Raw genomic sequence first — 12,304 nt, forward strand, 5'->3', positions numbered from 1 at the left:
TTGAAAGGGGAGGCTAAGAAAATACACACTGCTGGGTGTTAGATTTTTTTAAAGTGGCTTTTTTGTTCTAAAAAGCCTTTTAAAATGTCAATGACGTCATACACATATACGGCCAGAGATTCTGCTTTACGGCAAGCTTTGAGTCGCTTTGAGTCCTTTTATCTCTCGAGGCATCGACAACACAGCTGACAGGTTAGGCTCTCCCTGTCAATACACGTGCTAGAAAGAGGTTTGCTAATATTTTAAAGACCACGCCAAAATATTCACTCTGGCATTCTGGTTCTGCTTCGGATGCCGTCAAGCGGGATCTCCGATCGTAATCTGTCCTTCACTGACCAATCAGCATTCATTAGCAGAATGCTAGCGTGTTATGGGCAACAACGACTCAACCTGTAACAAATCGAAAGGGCATAAGAACTCGTTCATTCAACTTTCGACCTATAATCCATGTTGAACTTGCAAAAACTACAATCAAATCTGAGATTTCTCATCGACAATCAGGCGAAAGAGACAAATTTAGCCGTCTAGCTCCATAGGGTCCCATTCATTTTGCACTGGACCGTGATCACCCCCAGTGGAACTCTGGTGGAACTGCAACCAAAGTAGGTACAATGGGGCTTAATAGGGAGTGGAACGGCTTTCCGTAGACGGGCTTTGGTGTTGCCCAGAGCCATAGAGATAGTAAGAGTTGCGACACTCGTTGATCTCGCTAGCGGGGTGGTCACGTGGTTCATGTAAGCCTGTATAGTTCCAAACACACGCAGCGCTGTCATGTTCTACTATGGGACTGACAGCAGCGATTGCTATATTGAATGGTAAATATAAATAAAAACACATGCCCATGTACTTGTTTGATTGTTATTGCATATTTGTAAATGCCAGTTTTACATTTGGAGTGGTAGGGTGACAACTGAAAGCTATGTATAGATACGTTTTTAAGTTTTGGAGGGAAAGCTTCACGTCCGTGTTAGCATGAGTAGCACTAGGCTACTGTCTCGTATTGTCCTTTGTGTCACGGGGCTTGTTTAGTTTATTTACATTTTGTATTAGCCTGTCCAAACGCGTTCGTTCTGATATGTCTGGGACCCCCCCCCCCGTGCCAGTTCACGTTAAATGACATCACATAGTATGCAAGGGTCACCGGGGGACCCGAAGCTCAACGCCAGGCCAATGCAAAAACGTGAAAAATAAACTAAGTCCCAGGGACCCGAAGGACAACACAAGGGTTAACCTTAACCTTACTACATCTTTTTTTAAATCAAAGATGATTCAAGATGTTCTTTTTTGCACATCTGGACTATTGTATTTTCCTTGATTTTGCTTGTAATTCCGATTCACTTACCTGTGGTCAGAGCGATTGAGAAAGCAGAGTAGCAACAGTCCATTCAGCATTTAGTGTCCAGCCCACTTCTTCTGATGAGGCAGGAGTTGACCACACAACCATGATCATTTTAAGACTAAGCCATACACAAAGTATCACATATATTAAAGAATAACAACTCATTACACTTGGATAAATAAATGAAATGTATTTTTTTTATTAAACAATGAGTGACACAACAAGAACAAGTACAGAAAAAAGGAATACAGTGGAGAAAGGAGACAATTAAAAAAAACCCAATACAAATAAGATTTACCGCTGGCACCACTGGTTATAAAACCCTTCAGCAAATGCAGATTCTACTGCCTAACATCCGCACGCTGCAAAGGAGGATGCAGCATGTAAAGCTGGAGCCAGGAGTTTTGGGGGTTAGTGTTTGTGATGCTGAGTGTTTAATAAAACAAATCCTCTCCACATATATCAGGCTGAGGTTTGTGGAATAAAAAACAAGTGGGAAATAGCATGAATAAGAGCAACAAAGTAGAGCCAAGGGGTATCAATAAATAAAACAAAGTTAGTCATGAGTGGAAAAAGAACAACAAATGTGTGAACAGGTGTGCTGTGTATCTTACTTGAAAAACAAGAACAAAGTGAAGGAACAGGGGGGAATAGTATAAGTGATTAATTAACAAAAAAAATCCTCCACATATATCAATCTGAGGTTAAGGATCCAAGCAAAGTGCACAGATTAAAACAGAAATACTGACACTGTCAAATATAAACATGTGATGACAATCAAAGTGCATCAGGGCTGAGAGGAAGGTAAACCACCGTGATAAGGGGTACCTTGGCAGCAAGAGTCAGACTAAGAAGGCAATTTCAACACAGCGGACTTCCTCAACTAAGGTCATAACATATAGTCCACTGCCAAACACCTTACTGGTTGCCATGGATGTCTTTGGCCTCTCCATCCCCGGCACACCGTCTGCAGCCTCCAGTCGCCTCATATTTCAGCAGCCGTCGCCAGCACCAGCTAGGGCTGCTCGAATATGGAAAGAAATATGATCATAATAATTTTCGGTCAATATTGAAATCACGATAATTTAACACGATTACTCGCTGACTTCTGGAAAGATGTTGCAATTATTTAACTTAAACAGTGGAACATGTTAAATAAATCAACAGTACACAACTGTGAAATTTGCCTTAATACTTTTTCATATTTAAACTTATGTCATTGTCATGTCACTTACTGATATTTTTTGTGTGGAATAATTTGTATTCATACATGTAATCCAACAGCCCTTTCAAGGGTATAATTAAACAAACGCAACCTTATTTATAGACACACAGTACTCAGCTGACTAGCTAACACCATCAGGTTCAGCAGATAAAACCTAAATAAAACCCGTCCTTAATCAACTTTAATGATCCTAGTAATCCAACATCAATAACTAACTAAATAAAAGTTGTCAGAGATTCACTACTGAACTTCGTAATTGTTGGTGTAGCGATACCTTCACAGCTGGCGAAGTCAAGCTAACAAACGAGCTAACAAACTAGCAGATAAAAATCGGTCGGCTACCAAGATAAAATCGGTCGGCTACCAAGATAAAAATATATATAATTACGCTGTGCACACATACAAATAAATATCAGTATATGCATCATAAAGGGCCTCTGATAAAATATAGACAGTTGACAATTCAAAAGAGGTAGCTATTTAATCAACTTACCTCAGAAGTTACTCCACGGCCAGCAATGAAAATGAATGATGTCCGACACCGTGAATGGATTGTTTGGAACTATGCGAGACTGCATACCCCGGAAGTAGGCGGTACAACGGAGTCCAATGGGAGTGTCGCCACTCTGTCTTTCTCTATCACTCTGGTGTAGCCTACTCTTGCTAGCTTACTGAGAAGCAACATGTCCGTCAGGCTCAAGTTGTTCACTTTCTTGTTTGTAAAACTGCAACATGTTGAACAGTAAATGGTCACAGTAAAAGACAAGCGTTTTTGGTCATCATTCGAAGCCATTCCACTACAGGCATAGTTACTCTCCACGGCTGATAAAAATGCAATGATATTTACGTGTAGCAAGCCTCAACATTAATTCCCAACATGTTTATATCTGTCAGCCGCTGACGTACCGTGACCTGTTGGGACATACATGCTGTCCGTACTGTCTCTGGTTCTGACCACGGGAACAGAAACAGGACAGCTCACTTCAACGCAGAGTAATAACTCCTGAAAATAATATCCATCTCGCAAATGTATTTGTCTCTGCAGTCATCTCAACCATCGAATACAGCGACAGGAAAATAATACGGCTTTTTTTTTTTTCCTGTGAAGAAATGTGTCGCGGTGTTGGTGAATTCTTAAAAAAACCAATGCACCACTAAATGCCTTAAAATGCATTGTAACTCGCGTTACTGAGATTGTAACGAGTATAATATTACCGAAATTTAATTTTGTAACGCGTTACTCCCAACACTGTTCCTAGGACAAATGACGTTACTTTCGCCATTCATATTGCCCCATTATCAGATCAAAAACACATTATTCTAAAGTTAGGTGGTACACAGGATACTGCTTGAGGAGCTTACTGGAAATAAAATAACTCTCTTCTCCAGGACATCAACTTTAATGATAGAATTAAAAGAAGTATAGTGATAATAGAATTTGTGAATATAAACAAAAATAGGAATATTTTACATGCCCAGGTGTGCTGCTGTAAATATAAGTAAAGAATTAAAGGTCCTGAATTATTAAATAGAATAAACATCCTTTTTATCTAAAACTAACATATCTTATGAGGAGGAAGTGGAATTAAAGCAGAACTTATATTAGGCTAATGAACGTGCACGATCACCAAAGGCGTACCTCATGTGGATCCTCTGACAGTGTTGTCATTACTTAGAATTCCTCATGCGGGAGACAGTTAGTTAGAGACAAGTTAGTTAAGTAAATTAACCAATTGGGACATTAACTTATCATCTCATAACAAAATAAGACGACTTTCACTTTCACTAACGTCACATCTGATTGTTGGTTGAAAACTCACGTAACATATTGACTGTAAACAACGTATACCCTAGCATGATTCAAGAGCCCAAACCATCACATCCCTAAGCCTCTCTCTTCTCTACAGAACGCACACTAATGTAACGGAGGTAACGTAACGTAGCTACATTAGCCTGCTGCTGCAACATAGGCTGTCATTAGCTTTGGTTGATAACGTAGCATTTCACGTTAATATAAGGCAATGCACGTGATGTGACGTGATGCACAAGTTACAAGTTTAAACTGCACATTATTCAAAGCCCAAGTGGATATTTTTGGTTACTATTCACAGGGCATTTGTCATAATCTCCATAACTTTAAAAACAAAAAAACTGAAGGCAGAAGGGCTTTCCCTCTTTCATATGCGCTGCTCCGTGTGTGAGAGAATATAAACAAAGTCATGTAATTTATCCCTGTTTGGGGGCGTGTTTGGGGGGAAGATAACCTGCACATCACACACAGACGCCACATGCAGAACACTTTACAACAGCGGGGGGGACTCTTTTCCTGTTATTGTATTAAATTGTTGTGAGCTGGCAGAATATAACATAATCTCAGAGATTATTCCTTCACAGCGCTGTACAATGCGAGAAAATCTCAGAGTTGAACCGGGCAGACACATCAGTTTTCATCAGACTCGCCCTGGGTCAGGTTAATTAAGTCTACAGCTAACTTTCAATACTAATAACATTACCGTCGCCAAAATACCCCCGCGAATCAAATCCATACTTCACCGTTAACCGTCAAGCCACTAAACCTGTATGGAAATGAACACCTCTGCTGAAGTGTTAAATTCGTTAACGATCATACGTACACCTCTCTCTCTCTCTCTCTCTCTCTCTCTCTCTGCGTGTGCACACACACACACACACACACACACACACACGCAGTCCGGTTCTGGTGGTTGATGAACGCAGATATGTGCTGATTAGCTCTCATAGCGGGCCGGATGGGTAGCACACTGCCATGAGTCCATGACGCAAATGTCTGATTACTCCACATTTTCATTGTGGTATTTTGTGAACATTTTGAATATGCCCCGTTCTCTGTCAGGTAAATACAGTATACAATGTCTTCCTCGGATGTAGACATAGCCTACACTGTAAGTCAGTAGTAGGCTATACAGTGGAGTTGCATATGAAGCGGTTTGGGGTCCTTCTGTAAGTAATTTTGGGGTACAATTTGGTTTTGAAGAATTCTACAAGCAGCAATACCACAGCCCAAGCAATCGCCCGTTCCAAACAGGCACATTTTCAATGGGCACTGCACTAGTTACTATAATTAATAACCTGTGATGTTTGATCCATGTCAAGCAATGCATGGTGAATTTATGACACACTTGACACATGTATGACACATTTGACACATTTATGACACATTTCCTGTTTATGTGGAAAGTTTATTTTAAAATTTCATTTAAATATTGCTATTTAAGAACATTACAACACATAAAATCAACAAATCAACATCTTGACATCATGTATACCAACTTTGACATTTATCATATTGCTTTTTCAGCACATTACAACAAATCAAAAATAGTTTTTGCAATTTCAAATCAACGACATCTTGACATCATGTATATCAACAACTTACATGAATAGGATCAATCAAGAATAGGATCAATCATCTAGGACAAGTGCATCAAAATTGATCATTTTATTTTAATTTTTATTTAACCTTTATTTATACTCGAAGGGCATTGAGGTTTCTCTCATTTTTAATGACGCCGAGTTTACATCAAGAGTCATACACAAAAAACAACAGCAATGACAAATAAACATGAGCAAAACTAAAAACAGTTGCAATTTAAGAACGGAGATTAAACACCGATTGTTTAAAAACAGTAGCAGATGGGAGTACCTCTAACCTTAGAGTTTGTTGCATAGCGTTCCATGTGCTAGGGGCATTGAAGAAAAACGCAGTTTTTCCAAGATCCGAACGCGCGCAAGGAACCCTAAGAGTGAGCCAATTGTTGGATCTGGTTTGATAGAAACCAATATTCCAATGTAATAGGGAGGAGATATAGAGAGGACGTTAACCACTAATGGTTTTACAAACAAACAACTGTGCCTCAAGGAAAGAGAGGACCAGCCAACCTTACTATAGAGAACGCAGTGGTGTGTTTTATAACTATCACCGGTGATAAATCTAAGGGAGGAATGATAAACAGAGTCTAATTGTTTCAATGTAGATGTAGCTGCATGCCTATAGATTACATCACCACAGTCTAATACTGACAAAAATATTGCCTTTACAACTCTCTTCCTACTACACAATGGAAAGCTAGACCGGTTTCTGTATAGAAAGCCCACCTTCTGTCGAAGCTTGGAGTTTCTCATCAAGCCACAGTCCGAGATATTTATAATCAGTAACTCTCTCTATAGGAGAGCCATCAACAGTTAAAATTTCATTTTATAACATAAAATCAACATTTCTAGCTCTTGAAAATAACATAAATTTGGTTTTTCGTGAGTTAAAGGAGAACTCCGGGCAATTTTTACGTTAATCTTGATCGCTTTAAGTATGTGAGTACTGTTGATAGCAAAAAAAAAACGAGCCGAATCGGTGCTAGCTAACTGGAGCTGCTGCAGCTAATGCCGAGAGCTCCCACTTAGCTAAAATGGCAGTTTTGGGGGCATATCATAAAGAGTGCCTTTGTGCCTCTTTAACAGACACAAAATGCAATTAAAATGTCTGTGCAACATGAACAGGGCCCTTACATGACAACAAGATGCGTTTTCAACTCAGACATTGTTTAAATTCACTTACCCTGTTAGCTGCTAGCTGCCGTCTGGGATGAGTGAGTGTGTTCAGCCAGGCTTCAGTAATAATCATCACGCAGCAGTTCTGTGTGTATTTGTAGCATATATCCATTTTGTGTGCGATCCATCTGGCGTTGGTGAATAGTAGTCTCTGCAGTGGCGAACTGTGTGTTAGTTGCCTTAGCCAGGCTAGCAAGCTCGACCGGCATCCTTCTACTTCCTCCCCACCTTCCCCGCCTGCCGCGGCCGACAACAATCCACGGGCGTCCGCTGGGCGATGATATGCCCCCAAAACTGCCATTTTAGGTAAGTGGGAGCTCTTGGCATTAGCTGCAGCAGCTCCATATTGCTAGCACCGATTCGGCTCGTTTTTTTTTTGCTATCGACAGTACTCACATACTTATAGCGATCAAGATTAACGTAAAAATTGCCCGGAGTTCTCCTTTAAGGACTAGTTTAAGGTCAGAGAGAGTGTCCTGTAATAAATTAAAGGAAAGCTGCAAGTTGTCAGTAGCAGCCTGTGGGGTATCTGCAGTACAGTAAAGAATAGTGTCATCTGCATACATATGGGCGTGGCAACCAGCCAAAGAAGAGACTAGCTCATTAATATAGATCAGCCAACGTCAACTGGCGGCCCGCGGGCCACGTTCAGCCCGCCAAAGCGTTTAGTCTGGCCCGCAGAATAATCATGAATTCAGAAAATGTGAAGAGGAAAAAATGCATTCTGGTATTTAGCATTTCAAGCATTTACAGCAGGTAACATTACACAGGTAGAGCACAAACCCAGCCCCTGTATTTGCATCTCTATTCACATGCCGGGATTCTGTACAGCGATGCCCACGATCCACACACACAGCTGAGCCGAGATTGTGTGTGTTAAAACACGCAGTACCTGACTGGGAACGATACAAAGAGGATTACCAATGGCCGCTGGGGCAGATGAACTCACGCTAGTCTCGTTACTGTAAGTAGGCTACAATAAAACCTTTGTGAGTAAAAAGTCAATACTTATCAATGCACTCACAAACATATAGAAAGTGATATTTCAATCTGCTCTGTCTGCTCAGTCCACTCATGTCCACCGCACTGTTTTACACGAACACAGCTCTACTCTGCAAATAGCGATTTTTTACAAACAAGCTAAAACAAAAGCTGTCTGTTTGTAGTCTAACTGTTTATCTTAGTTTGCTGGGAATCTTGAAATTTGGACAAATTCTTATAAATTTAACCACTGGCTGAACGAGCCATCCTCTCCGCTGGAGCGGTAAACCTATGGATGTATTATAAGACCAAAACAGATGCATGTGGCTACTTAATATGCACGTGAATGACACGATCGTTATGTTCGCGTTCATCATTGTTGATGATGATGCTGGTTGTATTATTTTGCAACAGCATCGTTTCATTGCAAATGGGGCATACATGACAAATGCATAGCCTGCTTATCAGTCCATTCATCATTAAAGCTGGGCTTTTCCACATCAACTTTTCGGTTCAGCCTCTTTGACAGTGACATTTTTACCTGACAACAGCCATTTCTTTCTGCAAGCATTTTCCACCAATCAGGACGCTGCATACTACAACCATGTTTCCCTAATCACAGATTTTAACCATCACTCCTCAGTGAACTGCCTCCAAGTCTGAGATCTTTTTCTAGTTAAAGAGCCAGTTATCATTATGGAGTTTCCATGTTTTTTAGGAGTTTGCTCACACTAATACATGTAAAAAAAAAAATGTAGCATTAATTCAGTAAGAAAGTGAAAATTTCAAACAAGAATAGGCGTATTTGGTATAAATTCATTTTGTTTTCTTTATTTGGAAGTCCGGCCCCCGGAGTGTCTGCTTAGAAACATTCTGGCCCTTGGAAAAATGTAGTTGATGACCCCTGATATATCTGAATGATCCATTCTACTAATAATGCTTTAACTTTGAAGAAATCAACATCCCCAATCCAGCTCAGTGTTTATTCATTGCATTTCCACTGAGTGGCAGTGTAGTAATATAAAACCATTGAATTCTCTCCTCCATAATGAAACCAATATTTAAAGAGCATGGCACCCTCAGGGTTTAGACAATGCATTCAAAAATTACATTAAAAGAAATAACTGGTCAAATGACTTCACTCACACTATAACATTACAAAGTGTTTTGTAGTAGGCTAAACAGGCTAATAGTCAATATGTATTGTAATGTTGAGTATAGTCTAAAGGACTGTATGGCGATAATTGGAATGGGAGGGGATTGAATGTGCCAATTGATATATTAGAAGAGGCAATTTGCAATTTCTAATTTTTGCACAACCAACTGATGAATATTCCAGCCACTCTCTATTTTTTAATTAAAGAGATTGTGAATAAAAGGCTGAACATGAGTTATAATAGTATACTTTATATGACACATACACTGTAAAAAAAAAACAACCTAGTTTTAAGTTGGCTTAATTTGAAAAGACAAGTTGAGGTAATGGTATAATTAATACAAACAATTAAACTTTCACGTAAACTTGTTTATATAGTTTATATAACTTGATTATAATTTAGTTGCAGTTACATTTTTTTAGTCTAAGTAACTTGATTGCAATTCAGTTCTTCAGTTGAGTAAACATTGACAAATCTATATCTGACCAACACATATGAGACACAAATAGCAGACATATTTAGAGTACCAGAGAGGAACAAAATGTAAGGAAGACCCTTTGGATGTATTTACCTGTTGTGGGGAACACACTGGACTGGGAGAAGTTTATTGTCTGCCAGTGTGATGAACTAACACTGTACACACTGTAAAGAAAGCTCAACATGCTTCATACATACATATATCCTATACAGTTTGTGGCTTTGGATTGGTGCACATGCATGCACGTTTTAAACACTGTGTGATGCAAAGCTATGCTACTATTCATGGATCTCCCATATTTGGATTAATACATTGGCAGTTCCTTAAATTATACTGTACATATTAACAGTAGAAATAGAATGAATTAAGATACATAGTTTAACATCATTGGCAGCATATCAGCCAAAAAAGCATGCAAAATTACAAATAACATTTCCTATTTTGTCATATAAAAATCGTCCTCCCTCGCACATACTTTAGGATTATGACAGAAAAAAGGCCACATATCTATTTCCTTTCTTCTACAATATGACCCATGCTTAATAATCCAGATTAATCCTGATGAATCCATTTATTATTGTTATTATTGGCCCTACGGACCTACCCGACCTTGTTTTTTTGTGAGGCTGTTAGGTTGAACCATTGCTCTTTAGTTCGCTAAGCCTAAAACCAGTGTCCCAGGTCAGAGGAGGAGTGTTAGGGAGCTGCACAGGGTCTGTCTGTAGGACACAGCTCATCTGGGCTTTCTACTGAAGCACACGCTTTACGATGAATCATTCATGCACACAACTAAGGCATAACAAATAAAATCACAAAAAAGGATATGTGTGAAAAAGAGTCAGTAGTCAGTTTTTCTCTGCTACATATGAAGTATTTTGGCTTGTGGAATGAGCCCTGACCAACTCTATTCATTTTAAACAGGAACGTTCCAGACAGCCTGAGAACTAGAGGCCCCCCGCCTCATGAAGAATTCATCCCAAATGACAGCCCCAGCTGAGGGGAGGGGGGGGGGGGCAGCAGAGCTTTTAGTCTGTACCTCCCCATACTGTTAAAGTGTGCAGTGGCTGGAGAAAGTGGAGGATATTTCACTCTGTTCTTCGTACAGAGCCAATTTCATGGCCATATATACATATTACATATTTCTAGCTTTCAGGGGCTTGCAAGCGCCTTCCTTCATGTCCAAGTGGGATTAATTTAGACTTGCTGTGTTTCCATGTTTACTGGTGTGTACTGGCTCTCACAACCAGGACAGGATTTTATTTCTGCTTCTCTATTTTCAGATATCCCCTGTGTTACCGCTGAGCCTTTAAACATGCCCTGAGAAAAAGCTAGGAAAAGACAATCAGCCTCAGTGCTATCTTTGATTACAACTGATAGAAATCAATCAGGATGTATTACTCTATTATAACGGGCACTCTTGTCACTGTGAGCAGGAAGTGTGTAACAGGAAGTGCTGTAGACTGGAGCTCTGCAGGAGAGGTGCTGTTGTGGCTTTAGTCCCTCATTGACATGTTGGAATTGATGACAGATGAAAAAGTGCTGATCTGCATTTGAAGCGGCGGTGGAAAAAGTATTCAGATCCTTTAGTTCAGTAAAAGTACTAATACCACACTGTAAAAGTACTCTGTTGCAGTAAAAGACCTGCATTGAAAATGTTACTTCAGTAAAAGTGTGTAAGTATCATCAGGAAAATGTAGTGAAAGTATTAAAACATGTAATTACAAGTAATTAGTAACTAAAGCTGTCGGATTAATGTAGTGGAGTAAAAAGTACAATATTTCTCTCTGAAATGTAGCGGAGTAGAAGTAGAAAGTGGCATGAAAAGAAAAGACTCAAGTAAAGTACCTCAACATTTGTACTTAAATACAGTACTTGAGTAAATGTACTTTGTTAGAGTCCACCACTGATTTGAAGCCTTTAATTTAAATGTAGTGTAATGGCAGTTGTTGTGTTAAGGCTGATTTATGCTTCTGCGACGAATCAATGGCATACCCCCGCAGACCCCTCTGTGTCGCCGCAAACCCCCCTCTGAGCCCTCCGCCGTAGCTCGACGTGCACCTCCAAAAATCTGTAACTTTGCGTCGAGGCGACGCAGACCGCAAGGACTGTGATTGGTCAAGTCGTCCTGTGTGTTGATAGTCGTTGTTTCAAGCAGCCTACTGTAGGGAGTAGCAACATGCTAGTTCACTGACATAAGCTTTGCAAATAAACTCAGACATATTTTGGTTACAATGACGGGGTTATCCGTTTGTAAAGTGTCTATATGTCAGTAACGTTTTGAAATTGGCACTTCACCAGCAAGCAGTACTTTGTGGGCAGTTGTGCTTAAGTTTGCTTGCTAACGTAACATAAACTGGCTGGCAGACACCTCGCAAATAACCTCAGACTTATTTTCTGGTTACAGGTCTGTTTCTGGTCTGTGTCTATCTAGCTATGTAAATCTAAGCAAGAAAAGGCCAAACAAATAAGGGTTAGGGTTAATATTTTAGTACGACAGCCTATGGGGTTTGCCATTCTGAGTACCGTTTCGGTGGTAAGCG

This window comes from Sander lucioperca, chromosome 6 (assembly GCF_008315115.2).
Source record: "Sander lucioperca isolate FBNREF2018 chromosome 6, SLUC_FBN_1.2, whole genome shotgun sequence".
Classification (NCBI taxonomy): domain Eukaryota; kingdom Metazoa; phylum Chordata; class Actinopteri; order Perciformes; family Percidae; genus Sander; species Sander lucioperca.